This window comes from Spermophilus citellus (assembly GCF_964194105.1).
Source record: "Spermophilus citellus genome assembly, contig: SCAFFOLD_149, whole genome shotgun sequence".
Lineage (NCBI taxonomy): Eukaryota > Metazoa > Chordata > Mammalia > Rodentia > Sciuridae > Spermophilus > Spermophilus citellus.
Genome location: NW_027673076.1, coordinates 302893 through 310841, shown reverse-complemented (window position 1 = coordinate 310841; position 7949 = coordinate 302893). Strand labels below are relative to the sequence as shown.

The window sequence follows — 7949 nt, the reverse complement described above, 5'->3', positions numbered from 1 at the left end:
TACTACTGAGCTACACCCTCAGCCCTTCCAATATTATTGACAGGATTATATAGATTTAATCCTTATTCAAGTAGGATGATAATAATGAGCTTTCTGTTGCTCTAAAAGTCAAATGCTATGCACTACACACTCTTTAATGTTGTATCATGGTATTAAAATGTGCCCTTAGCTATCATTTTTAAAAGATTTCAATTTATGTTTGGGGCATGGAGAGTCATTAAAAATTTAATGATTTGCAACAACTGCTAATAGAGCAATATAAAGTTATTTGCGTATATAAATATGAAACAACAAATCTCTTATTGTGTATAATTATAATGCACCAATGAAAAAGGGAAAAAGTTATTTACATTACAAGTGTGGCACAACATATCCTATAAATGATATCTATCCCAATATTGTGGTAAAAAAAATCTCAGACTCTGCTAGTTGCTAATACTTGCCACATTCTAAAATAAACTTGTTTTTCATAAGCCCCATCCCTGGTGATTTAAAAAAAAATATATCAATACAATGGTACTTTGCCCTCTGCCACCAAATCTTTCCCCTCACTGCTCTTTTTATCAATAAAACACATGTAATACATTCAAAATCAGGCAAAGCAAAAAAGCAAGGAAATGCAGGCTTTTATCCAGGAGGTTCAGTAAGGTCCTGGGTATGAACATTCACACGCACCTCTGAAATCCATGGTTTTGTGATCTAGAAAGCTTACATTTGCTTCTTGGTGGTCAAAGTCAAATCAGAGGCCCAAACTACTAAGAGTTCTCCAGACTCCTTAATTTTCCTATTTATGTCTTTTGGAAAGTTGGACATATTGGACAACAAATAACAAAACAGGAGAATTGTGTAAAGGAAGTCAAGAAAGGCTTTACTAAGCCATAAGCATCTACTATAGAGGTGTCCACTAATTTTTCTCCCTTATGGTCTCAAACATATTAAGATTCATCTAATACAGATTATGAACCTTCACATTCTTCTCACTGCCTTTAAATTGTAATGAATTTGTTGGATTCTAGAATAGAGGTAAGATCTGCACCAAAAAAGCAGGAAGCTTCATCCTTCCTGCTGCTGGAGTGAAATACAATATCAGCCCAATTCTAGTCCAAGAAAGTTAGGAATGGGAGTGAATCCAGATGGCAAACTACCTGATGGTCTCCTTATGTGGGCCTGAAATACCAGTTATGTGCCAGGCTCTTAACCCTGAGGCAGAACTGAAATAAAGGAAGGGAGGAAAGCAGGCTTTATCAAAATGAAACTGTCAGAAAGCTTTATTATTCAGTGGCACACTAATAATGACACAGCTAATGAGCATGCAAAAATGAAAATCTAAATAAACAAAAGTGTGCTGGCTATGATTTGGTACAACTAGGCAACTTCAGTAAAGAACAAGGAAATAACTCAATAGTTTAATGCACTACAGACAAAAAAGCTTTAAAAAGTTACCACTGACGATCTGACTTGTATGTGGCTGTCAGCTCATCAAACATGGTGCTGTTCATTTCCATAAATGCCTTCAACACATTGTACACTAACGCCACAATAGCCCTGTGAAGCAGAGAAAAGGGAACATATTGGTTAGTATTACATAATGGGATGCTGAATGAAGAAAACGAAAGCACAACTTTTGTCTGAATGAGCTCAACTGCAAACTGTTTTCATCCCTTTATAGTTGGAACAACTAGAAGTGACCTATAGTTCACTTCCACATAAAGGGATTTAAATTCTTTACTGTTCAAGGCAAGATCTTTCTGAGGGGGATGGAAAAAGTAGGGGAGAAAAATCTAATTTTACCCTTCTAATTACTGGTACCCATGGCCACCTGATAACTTTGTTTCACCAAAAGGCAACTTCAGCCAGGAGCAGAGGTGCACACCTGGAATCCCAGCAGTTCGGGAAGCTGAGGCAAGAGGATCACAAGTTCAAAGCCAGCCTCAGCACAAGTTAGGCACTAAGCAACTCAGTGCTGTCTCTGAATAAAATACAAAATAGGGCTGGAAGTCAAATGCCCCTGAGTTCAATCCCCAGTACCCAAAATAAATAAAATACAGCAACTTCACCCTAAAAATAAACACCGATGGTAGGACTAACCTTAGAGATCTGAAGCTACAAAAAATTTTAAAGTATTAATATACATAAAATCAAAATCAGAAGTTGTTCCCATGAAAACAAATTATATACACAGATATACGCAAACATCTATGTATATATGTAACATACACACACATTCATACTCAATGTTCATTTATTTTCCCAGTTGTGATTTGTATCAATAATCCATCTACTCTGCTCAGCTCCTTTGCTGATCCAATACTGACGCTGACGAGACAGATAACTGGCAAGATGGTGGTGATGGTCATTGTTAGTTATATAACATATAAAACTAAACAAACAGTCACAATTATGACCCATCCTTTTTTAACAAAATGCCTTTATTTTTATGTGGTGCTGAGAATCGAACCCGGGTCCCGCACGTGCTAGGCGAGCACTCTACCGCTGAGCCACAATCCCAGCCCATGACCAATTCTTATTAATGGAAGAATAAGCTCTTGGACAATGTGAGAACTGTGTCATGATGGGTTTGACAGCCTCATACTAGAATCTAAATAGCTTTACCCTTCACAAAAATATACAATGTTATTTCCATCTTGCAACAAATGTGCTCTCAATACTACTAAGATGACATTGGTAAAATTAATATATTAAAAAACCATAAGTCTGATTTTTTTCAAAACATTTATAAGAAAGTAGTTGCTGAGTAGTGTCTGTCCTGTATCCATTAAAAGGAAAACTTACGGTCATTAAGGTTCCAGATTGACCTTCCTCTCAAGGGGAGTGATGGAGAAGCACCAAATGCTGAGCAGTAACAGACATTCCCAAACACTACTCTCCAGGTCCTCAAGATATAATAAGACTCAACGGTTTACCATTCCTTTATTTCTGCAAGTACTATTTTCAAATTTGGCAAGTTTGAAAATGAAGAAATGTGATATTTTACAATAACATGCAAATTTTTTAAAAACGCACAAATACATCTATCAATTATTTAATTCTATATTAAATTTTCCTTCTGTTCTATATAAAATAAGTAAAGCAATTCAAATAGAGAATGATTTAATATTCATAGGGCTGGATTAAATTTCTTGAAGATTCTAAAGCCCCCCCCCCATAGAATATGTCTAATAATTGAGTTGTTTAAAAATAGACCTTGCTATAAAATGCAAATCTACTCAGATGACTTCCCTCTTTGAAACCCTTCAGTATCTCCTTATCAACTACTTAGTTAGGATTCATGTAGGCCTAATTCCTCTTTCTTTCGTTCTTTTTTTCTGGGGGTGGGGTGGGGTGGGTACTGGAGATTGAACCCAGGGGTGCTTAACTACTGAGCCACATCCTAGCCCTCTGTATATTTTTATTTTGACACAGGATCTTGCTAAGTTTCTTAGAACCTTGCTAAGTTTCTTAGAACCTTGCTAAGTAGCTGAGGCTGGCCTTGAACTTGTGATCCTCTGTCTCAGCCTCCTGAGTTACTGGCATTACAGGCGTATGACACCACAGCCTCCACCTAACTCCCTTTTCTAACCTCATCTTCCAGCACCCTGCCCCAAAGACACTGAGCCTTAATCCTCCCAACCTCACAGGTCTCAGAACTTGACAGGTGCATTTACATCTTTGTGTCTTCTTATGTGATGGATGGGCCCCTGCCTGAAAGGGATTTTCCCATCCCAAATTTTTGGAAGATTTATGGACTGCTACCCATCACCCACTCTGAAATCTCTCAGTTTCAGAGTATCCCAAAAATATATACCTTCATAGACAGGTCACAAAGACTTACAAGTAAAAATAGTGCCATTTTGTTAAAATATCTATTTACCTCAGAGTCTCCCAACCAGTCCACAAATTCCTAAAAGTAGGAATTTTATCTTTTCATATATCTGTCTTTAGCAACAAGTACATCATTTGGCACACAGTGAGCATTCAAGACATTTTATTATGCAAAAGAGGAAGAAGGAAGGAGGGGGGAGAAAGAAATCAAAAACCTACGTATTCCAATGTTCTTTTGAAATCCTATAAAGACTGGAAAACATGATGGGAAGGATGACATTAGAGTTTTCTTCTATCAAACTCATGATGTATTCATTATTCCAATAATAGAGTGCCCTTTCTGCCACCTTTGGGAAAAGAAAAAGATAACGATATAATAAGTTATAATCTTTCCAAATAAAAATATTTTAAAATCATTCAATCAAAAGTAAAAATTAAATGTTAATCACATTTTACATTTTTTGTGGATTTAAAATCTCTAAAAGTTGCAAAGTAGTTCATCAATTAAGAGAAGGCAAAAAATACTGTTTTTCCTGTTATTTATATTCTCCTTTAATTTTACCCATCTCATCTGACTCCTCATTTTCCCCTATACAACTCTCACATTCCAAGTATCTTTACACTACCTTTGCATACTGCACTATTTTCCCATCACTTGACCCCATCTTAGAGATCCCCTTTCCTGGCTCACCTCTCCCGTCCCACATACTTCAGAGCAACCACATGGCCTAGCATATGGTTGGTATTCAGCAACAGATGCACAGGAAAATCCACAGGTGCCAATCCCTGTAGAGCAACCATGTTCACTAAGCACCTCCTGTAGCCAGACAATGAGCCTGCACTGCAGGTACAATGTACTATCCTCACCAACATCCAAGAAGTAGGTTTCAAGAGGTTTAGAGAGATCAGGTAATCTATCCAAAATCATACTGCTAGTAAATGCTTAAAGCTGTGGATGCTTAATGCTTAAAGATGGCTGCTTAGTTTCTGGACTCAGAGGCACTGGCTGCACCAACATTAGCTTGCTCTCTTAGATTTCTATTCTCTGCCCACCACATTACCAATCTATTCTTATTTGGTCTGTTGGGCCTGAGTTGCACATCTTAGATTTTATGAATTCATACAGATTAAGAAATTATGTCTTACAAGAGACAAAAATGGTACAAGATGACCCTATCAATAGACTGAAAAATCAGAACCTTTCCATTTGGATTATTTCACTTGGTCCAATAAAATTGCTAGGATTCACTAGGTTCTAAATGTTAAGAATACAGAGAAAGCAATCATTATTGAATGTTTACTATGTCAGTTACTGCGCTAAGTGTTCCACTCCTTTTAAACTTTACAACCAACAGAGTTGGTACCATTATTTCTATTTTGCAGATGAGGAAACTAAGACTTGGAGAAGATAAGCCATTAGCTCAGGGGCACATGGCTAGCAAGTAACTGGATCCAAAGTCTCTGCTCTTAACTTTCTTACTTTGTTACCCCTAAGGTGTTGATAGCCTGGTAGGGGAAGGAGGCATCTATGATCCTATCCAATATAAACTGTGACAGAGGCTGTATCAGATACCATTTTTAAAACTACCAGAAGAGTGAGAATAAATAGTCTGCAGTGAATGAATTATCTATCTATATATACCAAACAAAGGTCATGTGAGGACAGAGTAAGGAGGCAATGTGCATGCCAGAAAGCAGGACTTCACCAGGAACCAACCATGCTAGCACTCTGATTTCAGCTTTCCAGCCTCCAGAACTATGAGAAAATGAATCTGTGTTTAAGCCACTTAATTTGTGCTATTTTGTAATGGCAGCCTGTGCTACCATAGACATTATCTCTCCTTTCTAAGCTTCTGAGCATCATTTAAACCTCCCCAGTGATACCCATTTAAAAGAAAACCTGGTTCCTTGACCTCTTTTACACCGAACATCCTGATGAAAAAGAAAAAACATGGTGAATAATCCAGATGTTTGAGCATTACAGGTGCAATATGCAAATCATCTATATACTGTTCTGCAGTTTTCTATTTTTATCCAGATACGTATTATGTCACCTCAATAGTTCATGTAATGGTCTCTACTTGTTTTCTTCCTCTTTCTTTGTAGCACAAACATTAGATTCTTATAAGAATGCTGCTTTGACAAAATGATGCATCTCTACGTCAAAAATTAAAACAACAGGGCTGGAGTTGTGGCTCAGTGGTAGAGCACTTGCCTAGCATGTGTGAGGAACTGGGTTTGATTCCTAGTACCACATAAAAATAAGTAAATAAAATAAAAGCATTGTGTTCATCTACAGCTAAAAAAAATTAAAACAGCAAGAGCCAACCTCTCTGCCTCTGCTGGATAATGACAACTAAAGGGAAAGTTCCCATCAAATGATTCCATTTGAAATGTGCTTTTGTGCTGCAAACTACAATCTGAACAATCTCTTCAAAGTGACAAGCAGTCAATCCTCTAGGTTTGTGAGATGGATCTTCAGTGAGACAGCCAGGGGATTTAAAAAAACCATGTTTTCAACCCTGATTCCCATTTCTTTTCTCTCGTTTCTTTTCTCCTATGGGGGTTCCATAGCACTGCAGCAAGGGCTCCACCATTGAAAGCAGGGGTCAAGGTCGGCCTCCCCCATGTTCTCCCTGAGTGGCCACAAGGAGGCAGAGCAGGCCATGTGAAGGTCATGGGCTTCAGCAAGAAGCTACAGTTAAGATCAAAATTTAACTCCATGCCCTATTAATTTGGAACTTCGTGCAAAGCATTCTCTGAACCTCATCCAAAAAATGGAAAAGAGCCTCAGAGGATAATAATGTACATAAAGCATCTAGCACAGTATAGAAAGAATGTTAGGGTCATTTTTTTTCTCCTAAGTATTATTTAGTCTTCTAATAGATTCAAGAACCCAACCAGCCCACTTCATACTCAGTAATTTCCCTGAGATAAGTTATAGTAATTTCCCTGAGATAAGTTATTTCTATCTGTAAATCTGTTCAAACAAACAAACAAACAAACAAAAAACAGAATGCCTTCCTTGCAGGGTATTTAGGAATTCAAGAAGGCACCATTACAGTAGCCATTAGGCAACAGGTGCTCAAGATAGGGTGGCTGTTAAGAACTGTTATGTGAGAAAATTCAAATAAAAAGCAGCAAATAAAACAACAAACAAAAACTAATATTTTTTTTTTTAAAGCAGCTGTCATTCATTACATCTCCTTCAAGACAAGTGAAATCAAACCAAAACAATTCATGTTCTACAGGACACTCTTGCTCATGTCCTCTTTACTACCAACCTGAAAATGGGGACTAGATACACACTTGGCAATTTGTTTAAACAAAGGTTCTTGAATTTTAACAAATTGTGAAGGTTCAATCACATCCAAAATTTCTTCCAGCTCCCCAAGGAACATGACCTATATGTAGAAGCAAAACATAAATGAGAGGCACTTAATTTAAAAATCAACATGATTGTTGATGATTAATGATAGTTCACCCCACTTTAAGAAAAACATACACATAAAACCAAACAAACATGCATTATCCCATTTTACAAAGAATTCATACCATAGGATATACGTCAAAAGTTCCCTACAACACTGAAAACAGAATCCAACCTAGTTTGAAAAAAGCAGCCTACTCCTACACATGCCAGGGAATAAGGAGCACTCACATACTGCACCTGGCCTCTGGGAAACAGGACTCTCCCAGCAGGCTTTCCTCTCTACTGCTAGCAACCTAGCTATCTCCACCTCTCCTACCCCACCTTTTTTCAAACAATGGGAGGGGGGCCTATGGTATGAACAAGTAGAAATACACAGTGGTACAGGCAGTCATCTGCCAAGTGAATGTGGTCTCAGCTACTGCAGTAAGTACTCCTACAGGATACACCAATTAACCGAATAGAAAAAAGTCATATGAACAACACAAATGAGCAAACTCACCCACATGAAGGTATCACATAAGCTTGTCAACAAACACTGACCCCATTCTATGTACTTGCACACATACACATAAGCTCTTTAGAGAGCACAGTGAATCTCATGGCTTCAGCACTATGTGCCTAGAGACCAGCATTAGGTTATAAGATGGAACAGGAATAATAGTTGATTTGGTCAATTATATTAAATATAATGAAA

General features: G+C 37.6%; 1 long non-coding RNA gene across 1 annotated transcript; it reads right to left on the bottom strand.

Moving 5' to 3' along the window:
* Positions 1 to 1446: 1446 nt before the first annotated feature.
* On the bottom strand, positions 1447 to 7228 carry LOC308640156. The gene is made up of 3 exons (XR_014020186.1): positions 7107 to 7228; positions 4042 to 4169; positions 1447 to 1545 (listed from the first exon to the last, which is right to left on the bottom strand). It is a non-coding gene; the product is annotated as an uncharacterized lncRNA (long non-coding RNA).
* Positions 7229 to 7949: the final 721 nt, after the last annotated feature.